This window comes from Hibiscus syriacus, unplaced genomic scaffold (genome assembly GCF_006381635.1).
Source record: "Hibiscus syriacus cultivar Baekdansim isolate YM2019G1 unplaced genomic scaffold, ASM638163v2 tig00008013_pilon, whole genome shotgun sequence".
NCBI classification, from domain to species: Eukaryota; Viridiplantae; Streptophyta; class Magnoliopsida; order Malvales; family Malvaceae; genus Hibiscus; species Hibiscus syriacus.
The window spans coordinates 1,995,410-2,015,369 of record NW_024062150.1 but is presented as its reverse complement, the minus strand read 5'-3'; the positions used below and the strand labels follow the sequence as shown (position 1 = coordinate 2,015,369).

Genomic DNA, 19,960 nt, shown 5'->3' with positions numbered 1-19,960 from the left:
GGAGACAACGAGTCTTCACAGTAAATATTGTCTGTTTGGTAGGAATCTTGATTTTCATGTGGATTTTGTATTGGGATGAGCATAAACCACTCTTTGTTAGATGGGATTACTGCCATGGAATTTGTTAACGGATGAGGTGAAGTTACCAGAGGTTTGCCATTAAAGACTCCTCCAATTTTAGACAGAACCATGCTCAAACCTCAAAACTCACCTATGATAGAGTTTGAACACATTCGAAGTACTCCTTGCAAGGTCTGTCTCGAGAGCTCTATGTAAAGCATTAAACTTGGTTCCTGAACAATAAATTAAGCTCCTCTTTGTTTTTGTTCTGTTGTTATTAAAAGAGACGTTGCTGTTGGGTACTTGGGATTCCGCCATTGATGGCATCTTTGTTGTAAGAGGAAGAAGCTTTAAACTCGAAACCCAACAAGAATATTTGAACGATCCCATCTGTTATTTAAAAGATGGTTCCAAACAGTAAAGACTTGATAACAGAAGAAGAAGAAGAAGTGGAGGAGGAGGGTTAAGTGTTAGGTTAATAAAAACTAATGGAAGAAACGGCAGGGACCAAAATGAAAACGAATTAAAAGTTCGATGATTGTATTATAAGTTTCAAAAGTTGGGTGACCAAAATGCAAATATCCTAAAGTTTAAAGACTATTTATATACTTGACCTTTTATTTAATTAAGATATTAAGATGTGGTTATCAAAATTAGTTGCGTTAACAATTAATATAATATGTGACGTTATAGTTGACATAATAACACATTTGGTCACTGTTATTTACATATTCTCTCAATTTAGTTATATTTTTAAATAAATTTTAACATAAAATATTTATTTTTAAATAAAAATAAAAAAATTAAATTAAGTTAATAACAAAATATATTTAATAAGTTAATATAAAAATATTATTAAGTTAATATATATAAAATATTATGAATTTAAATATTTATACACTAATATATAAAATATATACACCATGTTTTCTATTTTATACGAATTAATGGTCTTGGCTTAATGGTTGGATACATGTTTAGTTTCCTAAGTGACCAATGTTGTTTTCTTTCAACTAGAGGGTGATATATGTCACTCTTTGATGGAAATAAATATATTAAATAAAAATAAAGTTAGTTCTTCAATCAAAAGTAAGATTAAATTGAGAGAATATATAAATAACATGAACCAAATGTATAATTATATCAAAATATTCAACTGTTACTAACGATAGTTTACTCAGAATGACCATATTTTAATTAAATAAAAAGGAAAATAATTATATCTTATATTTTTAAATTATGTTTTTAAAATCGATAACAAAATCAATCACAAGTAATCATCAGTGTAGTCCACCCTAATGTTTAAAATAATAATAATTTAAAATATAATTGAAACCTCCTATTGCACCGAATTCAACCAAAGCTACACTTGTATAATTTTATTCAATTACATCTTATATATAATCATAAAATATCCTCATAGGCGTGAATTAGAAGACAAAAATTGAAACAAGACGTGGGATTGTTACCAAAACTCGGCTGTCTATCCATCTGTAATTTTCTTTCAATTTGTTTGTATTTACAACAGATTATCCCATTCCTGAATTTCCGATAGAAAAACAAAATTTTCTTTCTTGTTTTTGCTAAGATTTAATCTTCGGCCTTTTCAAGATCCCATTCATTCAATCCTGACAACCGCCCCATTACTTCTTTGCCTTTCTTCTCTCTCACGCACTCTTGGTGTTTGTTTGTTAAATGTCCAAATCAAATGATGGGAACTTCGATAAATCCCATAAAAACATCTTCCTTTTTATCTCCCTTGTATTGCTGTTCTTCTTCTTGTCAAAAGAGAATGACAACGTTGTTGGCCTCGACGTCTTCACTTGATAACTATAACTACTCTCTTCACTTTCTTTTCTCTTCTTCTAAATTGCTCTGTCCCATAACTTTCGCCCCCAAGCTCCCTAGATTCAGATTCCGGGTAGGATCTAAATCGCGAGTTTTCTGTGAATCCAAGGTAATTCTCAAATGCCCTTTTTGTAACTCTTTGATTGTTTTTACTGAATTATTGATGGGATCATAGCAAATGAAATAGAATTGTGTAAAGATAAGGTTTTGGATGTCTTCAGCTCCTACAAGTTGGCCTTTTTTCTTGGGTTTGTATCAGTTCTGTTTGAATGGACTTAATACTTCTGAGTTCAGATCTAGCCAGAAGTCTTTAAAATTTGTGCAGTACAGAAATGGTAACTAAACCAAGAAAAAAAAACTTAAATCTTTTTGGTACTAAAGGTTCTATTGTTACAAAATGGTTATTAAACTTATTAAATTTCTACAAAATAATAACAGATAAGATAAATTTTATAAGTTCAATGATCATTTTGTAAATTCCAATACTTCAGTGGTCAACAAGATCATTCTTGCTTATTTTAGTGACCATTTGTGTACTTTATCCATTTGTCCAGTAGAAAATTTTGGAGTAATTTCAGTAAGCAGCCTAAAGTTGTACATTGAAGAATTTAATGCATGCCATAAGGATATTAGTTGGGGTCTCAATAAGGTACGAAAGTGAAAATAGATTTTTAATAAAAAATAAATAAAAAAAATCTAAAATACGTCTCCAACCACCTTAGCCTAGGTACATCCGTGGCCTAAAAAAGAGAGAGACATCACCCGAGTCTTCCCACCTACTTGTTGTGTGAGTCAGCCAATCAGTATGGTCCTTACTGGCTTTTGGCAGTGATTAATACTTCCTTTTATTGGTTTCCCTATTATTGGTGAATCAAATACTTCCTTGTAGGTAGGGGTGTGCAAAATTACCCGATTCGGTTGACCTGACCCGTCGATCCGTCGACCCGAATTTAAAAAAATCGGATAATTCTCTAAAAAAAGTTACCCGGCCGGATCGGGTACCCGGCCCGACATTTTCCGGGTCGAGCCCGAATCACAAAATCTAATTTTTCCGGGTACTCAGTTTTTATTTTTTTTATTATATATATATAATTATATAAAATATAATGAATTATTTATATTATGGATTATTATATTTTGTATTTTGAACTTTTAAATTTTATGTTCGGATATTAGAGTATGTAATTCGAAGTTTTGAACATTTAAATTTGTGTATATGTTTTTTTAAATTAATAATTTGAAAATAAAAAATTAAAAGCCGGGTATCGGGTACCCGGTAACCCGCAAAATCCGGGTACCCGATTACCGGGTACCCGATTACCGGGTACCCGTAACATCCGGGTCGAGACACGGGCCGAGAAATCGTCGATCCAAAAGTTCCGGGTACCCGGAAATCGCGTACCTGAAAATTCGAGTACCCGGATTTGCACACCCCTACTTGTACGCATTATATTGAATCTTCCGTTTCCCTAGTTAGCGGGGGCTAGGGTTGCACATAATTCGGATTTCAATCCGATCCGGATCGATTTTTATCCGATCCGGTTTTTTCCCATAGAAAAAAAACCGGTTTATAAAATAACCAGTTCGGTTTCTAACCAGTTTGGAGGGCCGGATATCCTAACCGGTGTAACCGGTTTCGGTTTTAAAAAAACCGGTTTTTTTAAAAAACCGGTTATAAAAAAACCGATTTTAATATTCCAGATTGCTCATAGGGAACAGATTCCCCCCAAGGGGGTACCGATTCCTCACTGAATGGTTTGGCTCCGAGATTTCCAGAATGCTCGGAGGGAACCGATTCTCCCCTATTCAACGGTCGAAATATTTAAATTTTACACTTAGGGAACCGATTCCCTATGAGAGGAAACCGATTCCCTATGAGAGGGTACCGATTCCCCCACGCTCCAAGCATTTTTATTAAATGTTTTCACACTTAAACGGCTATATTATCTTCATTAATTATCACTAACGTTCAGAAGTGATTCAAGGTGTATTTAAGCAAGCTTAGAAGCCATTGATCAAAGACAAGAAACATCAAGCAACTAGAATCAAGAGAGAATCAAAGAGAAAGCATCAAACCTCAAGTTCGATAAATTCAAATACTTAATTGAAATACTTAATTAACTCAACATAATTGAAATACTTAAATACTTCCAAGTTTGATAAATTCAAATACTTAAAAACTTCAAAGTTCGATAAATTCAAATACTTAAAAACTTCAAGTTCGATAATTGAAACAAAGTTTACGATAATTGAAATAAAGTTATAAAATAACTACATTGCCATCTCTTCTTCATCATCTTCGCCTTCTTCGTTTGGAGGGGATATTCCAAGTTCGACTTCTTCAATGTGTAGTTTGCTTCCAAATCAGCATCAATTGCATCTTCTAGGGTGGTGATATGTTGCTTACGAGCCGCTCCATCCAAATAATCCTTTAAACAAATGCATACTTCCACCGACTCGGGACTTAGTCTTGATCTCCGTTGTGATATAACCCTGCCACTAACAGAAAAAGCGGATTCCGAAGCTACCGTAGAAGCTTGGACGGTTAGTAAATCACGGGCCATGGCGGCTAGAATCGGAAATTGTGCTTCCTTTTCTTTCTACCAAGCCAAAATATCCAAACTTTCAAACTCTTCAAATGTCATTTTTGATAGAAAATCGCATGACATGTAATTTCCCAACTCGCTACTTGGGGTGGTAGTACGTGATCGTTTGGATTGGGAATTTACAAGAGTGTTAAAAAGATTCAAATTTATGTTACTTGGACGTCTACTAGATGATTCCGCATTTATTCTCATTTGATCGTGTATTACACTACTTGATCCGTATTTAGTTAAATAAATTGCAAACATGTCTCGAAAACATTTGTTAAAATAATTTATTTGGTTTTGGACAAAGTTGGGTTCATCATCGGTTAGATTAAAAGCAAACGCAATTTGTTCAATTAGTGTTTCAACCCCACCAACATTTAACGTTGGGTTTAAAGCGGCGACACAAGTAAAAATAGGGGGAATCTCCTTAAAATATTTTAAAAGTTTTTCCTTCATTGCAAAGCCAATTTCTTGAAAAACTTCGGTTAAATTCAAAGTCATTTAGTCGGGTAGCCAACAAAAATATTTGATTAAGAACCAACGGGCTAGTAGGGTAATAAACACCGGATAAAAAAGTTGTTACATTTTTAAAAACCTCAAGCAAATCGGTTATTTTGGATATAGTTTCCCAACTCGAATCCGGATAAATGTTTGGGACATGACCCTCTCGAAAAGTCGATCGTGAAATGTTTGCAATGTTTCCCTTTGCCTTAAGGCAGTATGCATCATCATCCAAGTTGAGTTCCAACGAGTTGGACAATCCAAATTAGGACCCAAAGCTTTTTTTCTTGAAGAATTTAATGCATGCCATAAGGATATTAGTTGGGGTCTCAATAAGGTACGAAAGCGAAAATAGATTTTTAATAAAAAATAAATAAAAAAAATCTAAAATACGTCTCCAACCACCTTAGCCTAGGTACATCCGTGGCCTAAAAAAGAGAGAGACATCACCCGAGTCTTCCCACCTACTTGTTGTGTGAGTCAGCCAATCAGTATGGTCCTTACTGGCTTTTGGCAGTGATTAATACTTCCTTTTATTGGTTTCCTATTATTGGTGAATCAAATACTTCCTTGTAGGTAGGGGTGTGCAAAATTACCCGATTCGGTTGACCTGATTCGTCGACCCGCCGACCCGAATTTAAAAAAATCGGGTAATTCTCTAAAAAAATTTACCCGGCCGGATCGGGTACCCGGCCCGATATTTTCCGGGTCGAGCCCGAGTCACAAAATCTAATTTTTCCGGGTACTCAGTTTTTATTTTTTTTATTTTATATATATAATTATATAAAATATAATGAATTATTTATATTATGGATTATTATATTTTGTATTTTGAACTTTTAAATTTTATGTTCGGATATTAGAGTATGTAATTCGAAGTTTTGAACATTTAAATTTGTGTATATGATTTTTTAAATTAATAATTTGAAAATAAAAAATTAAAAGCCGGGTATCGGGTACCCGATTACCGGGTACCCGCAAAATCCGGGTACCCGATTACCGGGTACCCGTAACATCCGGGTCGAGACACGGGCCGAGAAATCGTCGACCCGAAAGTTCCGGGTACCCGGAAATCGCGTACCTGAAAATTCGAGTACCCGGATTTGCACACCCCTACTTGTAGGCATTATATTGAAGCTTCCGTTTCCCTAGTTAGCGGGGCATTACTTGCTCTGTTTTGAAAATCAGACCGGACCGATCGGTTCAACCGGTTCAATCGAGAACCGTTGTTTAGTTCGGTTCAATCTAAACCGGTTGAACCACTATTAGTGAACCGGTCAGAACTGTTGAACCGTTCAAATCAGACCGGCTGAAAATCGGAAAAAACCGGAAAAACCGAGATTTTTGTTTTTGTTTTTTTTTTAAATAAACCAAACAACGTCGTTTGTTAAATGAGCCAAGTCGAACTCGAGTATTGCTGAGCTCGACTCGAACTTGAAAACTTTAAAAGTAAGCTCAACTCAACTCAAACTCCCAAGCTAAAAATTATCAAGTTCAACTCAAACTCGAAATATAATATTGAAGCTTGAACTCAAAAAAAAATTAGAAGCTTGATTGAAGCCTAAAATTCGAGCTTGATTGAAGTGAAAGAATAGTTATATAATTATAGTTATATAATTTTGTTATGATTTTTTTAACCCCAAATTTATTTTTTAATTATAGTTATATAATTATATTTATTATTTAATATGTTTTACCTTAAATATTATGTTGTAGATAATTTGAATCATTTTGTTTCACTTGATTTTATGGTTTTTAACTTATATATGTTATGACTTGCTTTGAATATGACTTGTGATATAAAAAATTATTTTTTATTAAATATTTTTGGTATTTTTATTTAATTTTTTAAATAATTATGATGTCATCCGGTTCTTTCGACTGGTCGAACTAATTCGATCTGTTGAACCAGTGAACCGGTAGCATGACCTGTTCGCTAACCGATCCGGTTCTGAAAACCATGATTACTTGCGTTCCACTATAGATGGTTTACCCTGCATTTCATTTTTTTTTTTGCATTTCCCTGTCAATCGTGCCATTACATTGAAATTCACTTATATTTGGACTGGCTATTTTTATGCATCATCATTTTCAATAGGTCTTCTCCTTGTCTGTTGTATCTGGCTTAACTTTACTACTTGAAACTTGATATTTTAAATTTCATGTAGATCCTGGTCCATACTATAGTTACCCCGCACTAGCTGGTCTTATTGCAATTTTTTCTTTAAACGGGCATCAAAATAGGTTTTGTTAAAGCATGTAAAATATATGATCATCGGGGACATTTTAGTCTTTCATACGTGTTCCAATGGAGCTAGAGGATGTTCATTTTGGGGTCTTACCATCTATCCATGTTTTAACTTGTCGTAGACACAGGAGGTGCAAATCAGAAGGTGCTCACCTTTACTAGAAAAAGCATCACTACCAAGTAATGGTGCACTGGTCTCTGATGAATGGAAAGCGGTCCCCGACATTTGGAGGTCGTCAGCAGAAAAGTATGGCGATCGAGTTGCAGTGGTGGATCCATATCATAATCCTCCTTCTACCATGACTTATAAACAGGTAACTTTTACTTGTATTCTTTTATTGCAAGTTATTCCTAACTAATTAGAGTATACATTGAAATAGATAAAGAGAAGCCCGTTATTTCAGTATTTGTTTTTAGTTTATTATCTTAAATTGTATTATTATTTTGTCCATAAATGGTATTTATTTTTTAGTTTCCAATTTATCATTTCCAGATTTTTAGTCATTATATCTTTTTGATCACCTTAATTCCAACACCTTCTATTCTTCAGTTGGAGCAGGAAATAATGGACTTTTCTGAAGGTTTAAGGCTTATTGGAGTAAAGCCAGAAGAAAAGGTTGCATTTTTTGCTGATAATTCATGTCGGTGGCTTGTTGCAGATCAAGGTGCGTGTCATTTGTAATTTCCATTAACTGCTTAAGTCCAATGGCTGAAAATTTTGGATTCCTTAGTTATCTACTTGTGTTAGAATATATAATCTTATAATTTCATTTGTAGTTTAAGATGCGTTTGTTATCTTGTTAAAGGGATTCCTTTATTTGCTTTTGAGTCAGAGCCCAGAGGCACTTAAATCTGTTGCTGCAGTAGAACTGATATAGAATGCAGACATTATATTATATATAAACAAATGTGACCAGATTGGTACACAGATTGGATAAAAAGTGGTTAATGTGCTATAGAATAAAAAGCCTAGAATGTGCATTTTGAATTGAAGCGATAATATGCACATCTGTAAAGCTCATGCAGCCATATTCACATTCATTCTCTCTTTAGTAAGACCTGGTTAAATAATTTCTATTTCATGGATAGATATTCTACTTCCAATGAATTCAATACCCAAACCACCTATCAGCCTCCATGAATTTACATTATCTATTTTAGAACTACACGACTTATGTTTGAACCTTATAGCACCATCAAATCCAGTTTATCTGTCGTGAATATATTGGAATATTTGCACGCCTGAGGGGGCTTACTGTTTGGCGCTGCGCCTGTGTCATCGGAGGCGATTTCTCCGGTGCCCACCTGCGTCTGACGCTTAGGTGCACTTTTGAAAACCAAGGTTTATGGTCTTATTTTTTTCCTTGTGGGAGATAAATGATTTTCCTGTAGAAAATGAGTAGAAAGAAGTTGGAATTCTAGAAAGCTTCCGGTTATAGAAAACCTATAATTTCTTTTTAATTCAAAGATAAATAATAAGGAAGTTAAGGCTGTAAATATTTTACAGCTTATTTATTCTAGTCTTTCTTGCAACTTACTAGGATTTTTTGCAAATAAAGTTTTATTCTAGCCCTAGGTTTAAACCCTAAACATAAGTAGTAATTCTACCTGTCCACAATATGTTAAACACTTAATAAATAACACTGAAACAGTAAAATGCTATAAAATAACTAAAAGCTCATGCATTATTTTGTGTTTTTATCATGAGGCTATTCTTTATTAACTAGTTAAATTGATATAATACAAGTATCGTATGCTGGTACTCTTTTATCTTTCACTCAATTTTCTTATTAGTAGTTCAATTTCTGAAATTTGAAAACAAGTTTGGTGCATTACTGACCAAGGTATAATGGCAATGGGAGCAATTAATGTCGTAAGGGGGTCAAGATCAGCAGTGGAAGAGCTTTTACATATATACAACCATTCGGAAAGGTTAGGTGTAATAAGTGCTTTTATAAAATACTTCAAATTTTCTTTAAGAAAAACTTGCATTTTCATGTTTCAAGTTAACTTCTCTAGTTTTCTTGTTATTTAAGAAAATGATATCCTGAAATCATATGTTTTGCCTAAACTGAATATATCCATCCGTAGGTTTCATTGTAATTTCATCATATGATACTTGCTGCCGCTTTATTTGGCACTCGGGTATTAATTTGCTCTTTCGTTTACATATCACTCATACTGAAACGAGCAAAGTCAAGCAAATCCAATCCGCATACCATCATGAGAAAACATGTTCTCGGGAAGAATCGATTATTCTGGTTAGCAGTTAATAATCATTGCTCACATATGAATAACACTCGTACTGAAACGAGCAAACCCACACAATCTCATCTTCTGACCAGATTGGTTCTTATTTTTTGAAGTTAGAAATAGCTTGCCAGGTTATTTTCTGTACCATTCTGCTTGCATTGTGATCATTAATACGTGTTGGGCAGCGTTGGGCTTGTTGTCGATAATCCTGATTTTTTCAATCATCTTGCTGGAAAATTTTGTTCCAAGGCAACATTGAGATTTATTGTTCTACTTTGGGGGGAGAAATCATGCCTAGCTAGTGATGAAGCTCAGGGTCTGCCTATATTCAGTTATAAAGAGATCATAGAGTTAGGAATGGAAAGCCGTGCTGCTCATATTAATTCTCATGATGCTAGTAAGTTGATTAACCATCTTCAAGCTTCTGATACTATATTTTACTATTAATTCATTATTGGATTATGTATTTTTATACTCTTCCATGTTGCTCCACTGTTGTTTGCCTAAAGTGTAAATTGACTTCATTACTTTTTACTTAAATCATACATGTTCAACAGCTTGTCCAAAAGATATAGTTTTACTACGGATATAATTTACATTCTAAATCATTGAGCTTAACTTCAACTTTCATTTAGATCACAAACCTTTAATTTAATCAAATTATATCATTCTACTTTTATTATTAATAAAGTCGCTTATACTAAAACTGTTAAATAATTCTAACAAAAAGAAAACTTAAATCAACACTTTCACTTGACATGTTTTTCACATATCTTCAATAAATAATGTTTAATTGATAATTTAAATAATCTTTTGTTAGAAATTTCTCAAACATTTCATTCTTTTTTTTTTAATTAATCTGGGGTAAGTACAAGGCATAATATGTTCAATGATAACTCTCAACCAATTGACATTGAATGCTGACACCCCTAACATTCCTGGTGCTCGAACCCGTGACCTCAAGGAATAACAACAATTCATTTACCACCGAGGTTGCTTGGTTTGTGCCAAACATTTCATTCAATTCTAGGAAAAAGAACTACTTTTTTATAAATTCTAACAAAATTTAATTAAATTGTCAATTAAACATGTTAAGTAGAAGTATCAATTTAAGTTTTTTTTTGGTTAAAATTAGTTAACGGTGTTAGTATAAGTGAATTTATTACCAACAAAAGTTGAATGATTTAATTTGATTAAATTAAAGGTTTGTTATCTAAGTGAAAGTTGAAGTTAAGTTTAGTGATCTAGAATGAAATTACCCTTTACTGTTGAGTCAACGTTTTAAAGGGGAATGTAATAATGATTGTGGTACTTATCCTCTGTTTGCATACACTAGAACTACTAGCCTTTAAAAATTAGAATGAATATAACAGCTATGGCTAGGAAACTAGGAGCGTACTTATTGGGGAAAAGGACACTATCACTGATCCGAATTGCCTGTCTTATAAGCTTCTCTGTCCCATTTCCTTGAAAGAATTTTAGAAGTTGGCTAAATGTGATCCCAGGACAAGGTTGCAAATATGAGATCATAGGCTCAGAAGATATTGCTACCATTGTGTATACAAGCGGAACCACTGGTAATCCAAAAGGCGTTATGCTTACACACAAGAATTTATTACACCAGGTAACTGTTTACCACTGATTACAAACCTTTCTGGTATTTTAATCGAGGAAAGTTCCATACGAACACAGTTTTAATTCAGTAGTAAGCCATTTTTGCCTCATCTGAATTAATATGCTAATGTTAGGGCCTTTCTGGTATTTTAATGGCCAAAAATTCCGTATGAACACAGTTTTAATTCAGTATCAAGCTACTTGTTTCATCTGAAAATATGCTACATATTTGGTATGAATAAGTGAATACGATCTATCTAGAAAATTGTTTTCTGGGAAAAGCTTTTCTATTGTTGTCTCATCTTGTGCCTTTGTGGCTTATCTTTCAGTAGAGAACTTCAAGTATTTCGTTTATTTTCATTGAAAACAGCATCTTGTCTGATTTAATCTGTCATAATATAATATTATTTCCTGTCTGAACTATTTTCCAGATAGAAAACTTGTGGGATGTTGTACCCACCAAAGCTGGGGATAGATTTCTAAGTATGCTTCCTTCTTGGCATGCTTATGAACGAGCTTGTGAGTATTTCATATTTACACATGGAGTTGAGCAAGTATATACAACTGTGAGAAATTTGAAGGTATTGTTTTTAGTAGTGTATATGATTATAGGTTTTACATTTACCCCAACGAAATGGAAATAACAGAACAGCTGTACTAATCACTACCATTTTCTGCTTGGCTTATATAATGATTCTGGGCAATGGCTTGTTTATTTGCTTATTACTTATTTTTATATTGATTATATATTTGGTTTTGCTTTGTAGGATGATTTGAAAATTATCAGCCACAATACGTGATTTCTGTACCTTTAGTCTACGAGACACTATATCGGTATGTCCTTCAGATTTCTTCAATCTCGATTAACCAACTCCAGAAAAGTTTATTGGGATACTTTTCTAAGAAAATGATTACAAATTATGTATATTTGTTGCTGCAAATTGAGGGCAATTGGATTCTATTAAACTCTCACTTAAAAGACAAAAAGACAATGCGAAATGTGAGTGTTGAATCATATGTGCTATAATGTCATGTGTTGAATTAGTTTTCCATCTTGTAGCATATACAATGATATGATAAACTATATCATGGTATAATCATCTTGTGGAAAAAACCTTCATGCTTTCTTTAGAGTTACAAAATCAAATTTATATTTTCTCATAATCGAAAAGGATGAGGTGAACTCTTTCATGGGTAATATTATTGTACTTGATATCTTTCATATAATGTTTTGTTGAATTTAGAGAAGGTTTTGAGAAGAATCTGATTTTTTTTTTGTATTTTCTGGATTGAAACGATTACACTAGTTTGACCTTATATAGGCGGATTTACAAAGAGTGTATAAGTTGATACAATTAGACATTTCATCTCTGAAAAGGTTAACAATGGTTCTGTAAAAATCAAATTTGTTCCCACTGGATGTTTTCACCAAGGCCCTGTGAGTAGTGTTTTAGTCGAACTTTGTTTCCTATCTCTAACACTATCTCGTAGAAAAGATAATTCCTATCTTATCTAGGTCTCTCATTCACATGTATAAAACTCCTATGTATCCTCTTGTGTGAAATTGATTTTTTCTTTTGAATAAAATTACTTCCTTCGTCGGAAAACCCTAGTTTACAGGCCCTTCCAAAGAGTTACCTTTGATGAGTTCACGTCCAAGCTGGGACTCTACAATGTATACTCACCAGCTTGAGGGGGAGTGTAGATTGTAGTCGTGTAAAGTTAGTAATTAATAATTACTGTGTATAAGTGGTAGTTAGTAGTTAACTTGTATTCTAAGTCTTATCTAAGTAAAGTGTAGATAGAGACTAACAAGATAAGTTTTAGTTCTAATAGAACTCTATGTAATCAGTCTATTTGTAGGCTCTTTCCCGTACATCATTTTAATTAGAAAATCCAGAGAACAGGAGAACAATTCTCTCTACCAAATACCTATTTACTACAAGAAGTAATTGCCCATTAGTTTTTAAAAATTTTTGTTGACATACAACGTATAGGGAATCAGTTTATAGCACTCACTTTAACAATGTAATAATTCTTCTTTACCTAGCTTGGTTGATTTGGCATGTTCCGTTGTCTTCTAAAGATTGTTGGGACACATAAGTTTCTAATTTATAAAACATGTTTTAATTCAACGAACCACACAGGAATTGATTCTTGATTGTCATTTTCTTTGAGGGTTATTAATTCTAGGACGTCCAGCTACATTATGAATGTGGATTTCAGAGTTTATTAAATACTGACTTATTCCATTGAATCAAACAATATGTAAATATTGTGATTAGTGTTCTCCTCTCTCTCATCCTGTTTGTTGGATTGATCTTCATGTCTAACCTATCAGGCTTAAATTTCAATTATACAGCCATGCAGTGTCTCCGATTCAACTTATGTTAGGGAAGTTTTTGATTCAAAATGTAGCCCTCTAATTTTTTGGATTCCTTGCAGTGGGATTCAAAAACAGATTTCTGGTAGCTCCACTATTCGTAAATTAATCGCACTTTCATTCCTAAGGGTCAGCTTGGCTTATATGGAGTTGAAGAGAATTTATGAGGTGATAACACTGGACAATTCTTATTCACTCTTTCCAAGTTCTTTCTTTTTTTTTTTTTTGGTGCAATTTTTTAAACAAAAGTTCAATTCTGCAGATTCCTTGTTTATGCTTTATGTCCTTCTAGAACATACTCTCACTCTTGAATGTCTTCTTTTTTATTTTGTAAAGCCATAACACTTGAGATAAGTGGGAATAAGATGCTAATGTAATCTGATACTCATATTCAACTAAGGTCAAATAGGCCCTAAAACTTGACCGCTCCTTCTTTTAATAAGATTATTGTTTAAACTAAACTGCCTTTCAATAAAGTTCTTAAAATTATCTTAAGTGTACGATCAGGGTAAATTTTCCTACACATATACTAGTCTAGCAGCCTATGGAATCAACCAGATTGACTAACTGAAATAAAAACTATCATCTATTTTTCTGTGTACTGGTTGTAACATATAATGAGGTTCGGTGCACGGATATAGTTCTTTCGAATGCCTTTACCTATCCGAACCATGAATGGATATAGTTTGTTTGGATGTCTTTTCCTATCCAAACTATAACATCCAGTGGATTCTAATGCCTTTTAGTTACTTGTTTCAACTCAAATTGGCTTTTGCTTTTGTTTGATCAACAGGGACTATACTTAACAGGAAATCCAAAGCAACCTTCATATCTTGTATCCATGTTAGATTGCCTATGGGCAAGAATTATTGCTGTAATATTGTGGCCCTTGCACGTGTTAGCAAAGATGCTTGTTTATGAGAAAATTCACTCTGCTATTGGAATATCAAAGGTTTCATCTATTTGCTATACAAACTTGTTATCGAAGTTCCTTTTCAGTTACATATCAACCAATAGAATCTGTATGTGTTGTAGTTAAAAAAAATAAATAGGGAAAAAGGAGGAAAAATAACTGAAAAAATAGGAATCCAATGTAGTTGATTTTTCTTAGGTGCAAAGTTCTTCATTGCAATGGTCTTGTTTTTCTTGTTCATCATTTATAGTATATTTGTTACTGGGTTTTATTGATTATTTTTTTAAATCATTCTCCAGGCTGGAATAAGTGGGGGTGGCAGTTTGCCTATGCATATCGACAAGTTTTTCGAGGTTAGATGCTTACTTCTTGGTATTTGAATCAAAAGATTAGTAGCAATTCTCTTATTTTGTGAAGTCACATACATGCAGGCAATTGGTGTGACAGTGCAGAATGGATACGGTTTAACAGAATCATCCCCTGTTGTTGCTGCTCGACGACCTTACTGTAATGTAAGATGCCGCTAGCTTTTTTCATAAACTTTAAACAAATTCTCATGCAACTGACTAAATCCATAGCATTGTGAAAAAATGTGTTTGGATATTTCAAAAGCAAATCGTCCAATTATGAATTTATGATCAAAAGGATCGACTTTGGTGATTCGGGATTAAAGTCTTAGTTGACTGGTTTGTGCTTTTATTTCCTTTCCAGCAGTGGCTTTGAATTAGGTATTCCGAAGCTATGTTGCTCCAACTATTCATTTCTCTTAATATATCCGTGTCCAAAATCTATTTGGACATGAGTAAAGGATATAACCCTCCAATTACATTGAAATATTTAGAAAAAATTAAACATCCCATGTTGAACACATTACTCACACCCGAATCTGAGTAACAAAGATCCGAAGTTCTTACAAAATCTAAGTTTTGAACCCTAGACTTGCTCGAATCCTTTTTTATTGTTCAAAAGATAGATGACAGGTTCACCTCATGCAAATCTTTGTATATCATATCACCCTACAAAGAATTGATCTGATTGATATCCTTGAAATAGAAAGAAACCCCGAAATTTCCTGATGCAACCTCTTAATCATCTCTTCCTCAATTATCTGAAGGTTTGCAAAACCTTGTTAAACATATAATTGCTAAATCTCCTAGTTGTATAGATTTACTAATCGATGCTGTTATTCTTTTCTTGTTACATGTTAAAGGTATCATATTGCGTTCAAATGTGACTTTTGAAATTTTAAATGTTATTGGATTTGGCTGATCTAAATATTTGTACCTTTTGCGCTTTATGTTGGACATCATTTCAACCATAGACTGTTACATTTTATTATCTTATCTGTTTTTCGTCTGTCTTCGTGTTGGCTTATTCATGTTCTTTATGTCATGGTGTCTACCTCTGGAAAGAGAGTTTTATCATATGACAATCTTTCGGATTTGACTTTTGAAGGTTCTTGGTTCAATCGGGCATCCGATTCAACACACAGAGTTCAAAGTTGTAGATTCCGAAACTGGTGAGGTGCTCCTGCCTGGCTCCAAAGGCATTGTAAAGGTTAGGGGCCCCCAAGTGATGAAAGGTTACTATAAGGTAATATTAAGTTGAAATTGGTCAAGTAACCAATGAAATCACAGTGCTTGTAAAAAATGTTGGCAAATGTTCATATTTATGTAGCTTTTACAGCTTGCAGCCTGGTTTAGTATCATTATCTGCTATATTTATATTTTGCAAAGGGAAGAAATAAAAAAAAAATTAATCATTGGCCACTAGGGATCAGAATGATGGAGAGATACATATGTGGTTAATTATACATTTAGTACCCGGACTCTAATCAAATATTTGATTTGATGCCTTAAGTTTAAAAATTCGAAAAGGTTCTTGAATTTTGCTAAAGTTAAATGGTTTGCAGCTAAGACTATATTCATGTTCAGTAAATTTTAGGATTGTATTTCTTGTTTTTCCTTGTGTAGAAAATGAAACGCTGAGCAAGTAAACAATGCCCCGCATGATTTTTACTTTGTATATAGCAAGCACAGATATTATTTTCATAAAGAAGAAATAGCATTTTCTGTTTTATTGGGTTGTCAGATTGAGAAGAACTTATGAGAATATAATATTTCTATTATTCCAGGAATTCAAAATCAAAGTATCATTTTTATCAGTGTCATAGTAGATCCATTTGAGTTATAGTGGCATCTTAGATGATTGTATTTTGGTTATTGTTTTTATTAGAATCCATTGGCTGCTAAGCAAGCTCTAGACGATGATGGTTGGTTAGACACCGGTGATATAGGATGGATTGCTCCCCATCATTCGGCAGGGCGAAGTCGTCGATGTGGTGGTGTGATAGTTATTGAAGGACGTGCCAAGGACACCATTGTTCTTTCATCCGGTATACTTAAAATCCTACTTCCTTGTACGACAATGCATATTCTTTCATTTAGGTCCTTCCTGCATATCGTTTTAGGTAAGTTAGGTTAAGAGTATAGAATGGTTTCTATAGGCACTCTTCTCCCACTTTCTTGTGCAAGACCACATTTATCTTTTTGCTATATACACGTAGTTATCGAGTTATAATTTTGACAAGGTTATCTTTCGATAACTTCTTAGGGTGCGATTGTAGGTTCTAAAGATAGCATGCATTCTTTATCTTCCTAGTCAATAAAAACTCGTGATAAGAACATTGCCAGATGAAGTTTACCAAGTTGAACTCTAATGTTGTGACTGTACTTTGAAGTCTTTTCCTTCTTTGAACTCCGTTAAACACTCACTTTTTCGCCATACTTCCCCTTTATTAACTAAAAAGATTTGTTTTTTTTTTTTGAGAAAATAGGTGAAAATGTTGAACCTTTAGAGATTGAAGAAGCTGCCATGAGAAGTAGTCTTATTCAACAGATTGTCGTCATAGGCCAGGCAAGTTGAACACCTTTCTTTCTACAAAGTTTGCTCGTGGTTTTGTATGTAATTTTCTTTTTTATTTAGGTACATGTAGCATTTCAATATTTTGACTCAATTTATAACTTCTCGTTGTTGATTGACATCTTCCATTCAGGATCAACGACGCCTTGGAGCTATCGTTGTCCCGAACAAAGATGAGGTACTCCAATCAGCGAAAAATTCCTCCATTGTAGATCCAGATGCAGTAGATATTGGCAGGGATAAAATGACAAGCCTTCTATACGAAGAATTAAGCAAATGGTAACACTTGCAAATTCGACTTTATTATTAATTTAGTAAGAATTTAAGAGCCTCTAATGTTATTTTCTCCTCTCTTTTGTCCTGTTCGATAGGACTGTGTGTCCAACATGGCATTTTCAATCTTTTATAAGTTTTTTCGTATATTTAGAGGAAAATATCTGTGATGAGCCCCCACAGAGATATGGATTCCATTATTACCGATGCAACTCACCCCCTCAGAGAAAATTGTCTATTTTATCAGGTTCGGAGTGGAAAGGTGGTGTCTGACATGACTCTCTCTTATGCAGGACCTCGGAGTGTACATTTCAAGTCGGACCGATCCTTGTCGTGGATGAACCTTTTACAGTAAGACTTACATGCTGGCAATTTGTGCTTGATCTGCAATTCTGGATATATTAAGTATGAACTCGAACTTTGTCGCAGATTGATAGTGGCTTAATGACCCCAACTATGAAAATCCGAAGAGACCGAGTTGTTTTGCAATACGAGGAGGAAATAGCCAATTTGTTCAAGTAAATTCCCTTTGACAAAATATGACGATTACACTTGAAGACTGCAGTGACCCTTCTTTGTAAGTTACCAAAACAATTTTGCTTCTTTACGAAACTGCAATATTCATCGTATTTTAATGTTACTTGATTCTTCAACCTTTTTTTTTTGAAGTATCCTTATCCAGAAATCATACACACCCGCGCACGTAGGTTAGTACCCACTTACACATTGTAAAACTCTTTTAGTTTCGTACAGATTTAGGACTGTTGGATGAGTGAAAATAGATGGCTGAGATTAACTCCTTTTTTTCCAACGGTCCTAAATATGTGTAAAACTAAAATGTTTTACGCCATGTAATCGGATCCTATCCCATGTATGTATATATATCTAGATATGGGTTATAGTAATATGACCCTTCAATTATATGGAAATATTTATCTGTGTTGGATGTGTATCCATGTGACACTAGATTGCATTTACTTGGATTTTGTTGGTTTAATACATTTTGGTATTTTTAGGTGGAGGATTGCATGTCATGGGAACAAAATTGATACAAAGGAACACTAAAGATAAAATGAGAGATTGATGGTTTGGGTTTAGTACTATTTGTGATGTTTAGTTGAGCCATATGATTGGTGGAAAAACTCTTTAAACGTTACTTTGTACCTTGGTGGATGGGTTCATTGAGATGATATTTGATAGAAAAAAGACGATGTAGTTAATGTATTATTTCTGTGAACTGCGACAAGAATAATATGTTGAATGATAAATAATTTATATATATATATATATTTTTATTGATGCCGTTACTTCGATTGATATACTTAAGATATTCGAGTGGATTTAAGCATAATAGTCTTTCACTTTAGGGGTTGAAGTTGGCTTGATATTGTAATTTGTAAGAGAGAGATATTGATAATATTTAGTATAAATTAAAATAATTAATAAATTTATGAATCGTTTTATATTAAAATAACTTTATATTTTAAAATTTGAAAATGCTATGATGTCAGAACTAATTGTAATATATTTTTGTCAATAAATATGATAGGTTCAAATAACTAATTTATCGCTCTAAAAAGTTAATCTATAAAATTTTAAATAAAAATCATAATATATAATTGTGACACACATATAATAGTTTAATTGAGCAAACACATTTGATCGGTTGGTTAAATTGTTCATCTTTATTCCTTTGTATTTTCTTATATTATGGGTTCTAGATCATTAGATACGACCCTTTCTTCTCTTGTAGTTCTCTTCTCCTCTCCCCTAGGCAAGATTAGAATTAGAATTTCTTAAAAAAATAGTTTAATTAATGTTTATGTCATATAGATCCATTCATGAGTTACTGACTAATTAAAATAATTTTTTTAAAGAGAAAAATTAATTAAAATAATTAACATAAATAATAATGTGTAAACTTTATTCAAATATAAAATAATTAATTTTATATAAATAATATGAATAGATATTTTTCATATACAAATTTTCAAGTTATTTATGAATATAATTATGATTAGTCAATTCTCATATCGAAACATGCCTAAATTCTTCTGATAGAAGGTGAAATAAATTCATTTTTACAAAGAAAAGCTCAGCATAGGAATTCTCGATGAACGTGATATTATTCTGTCTTTTTATTAGGGAGGAGGGGAAGATCTTCTGATATTCACAATAACATAAAATAGTAAATAAAGATAATAAAATATTTTTAAATAATGTAATAGGGAATCTTTTAAAATTGAATTTAAAGTTTAATATTAATTATAATTAAAATGGTGTCTCTATTTATTAATACATTATATAATTAGTTAACGATAAAAGTAAAATAAACCTAAAGATTTAACGATCTA

At 33.0% G+C, this 19,960-nt stretch overlaps 1 pseudogene; it reads left to right on the top strand.

Annotated features, from left to right (window-relative positions):
* Positions 1–1,683: 1,683 nt before the first annotated feature.
* LOC120201909 lies at positions 1,684–18,271 on the top strand (annotated as a pseudogene).
* Positions 18,272–19,960: the final 1,689 nt, after the last annotated feature.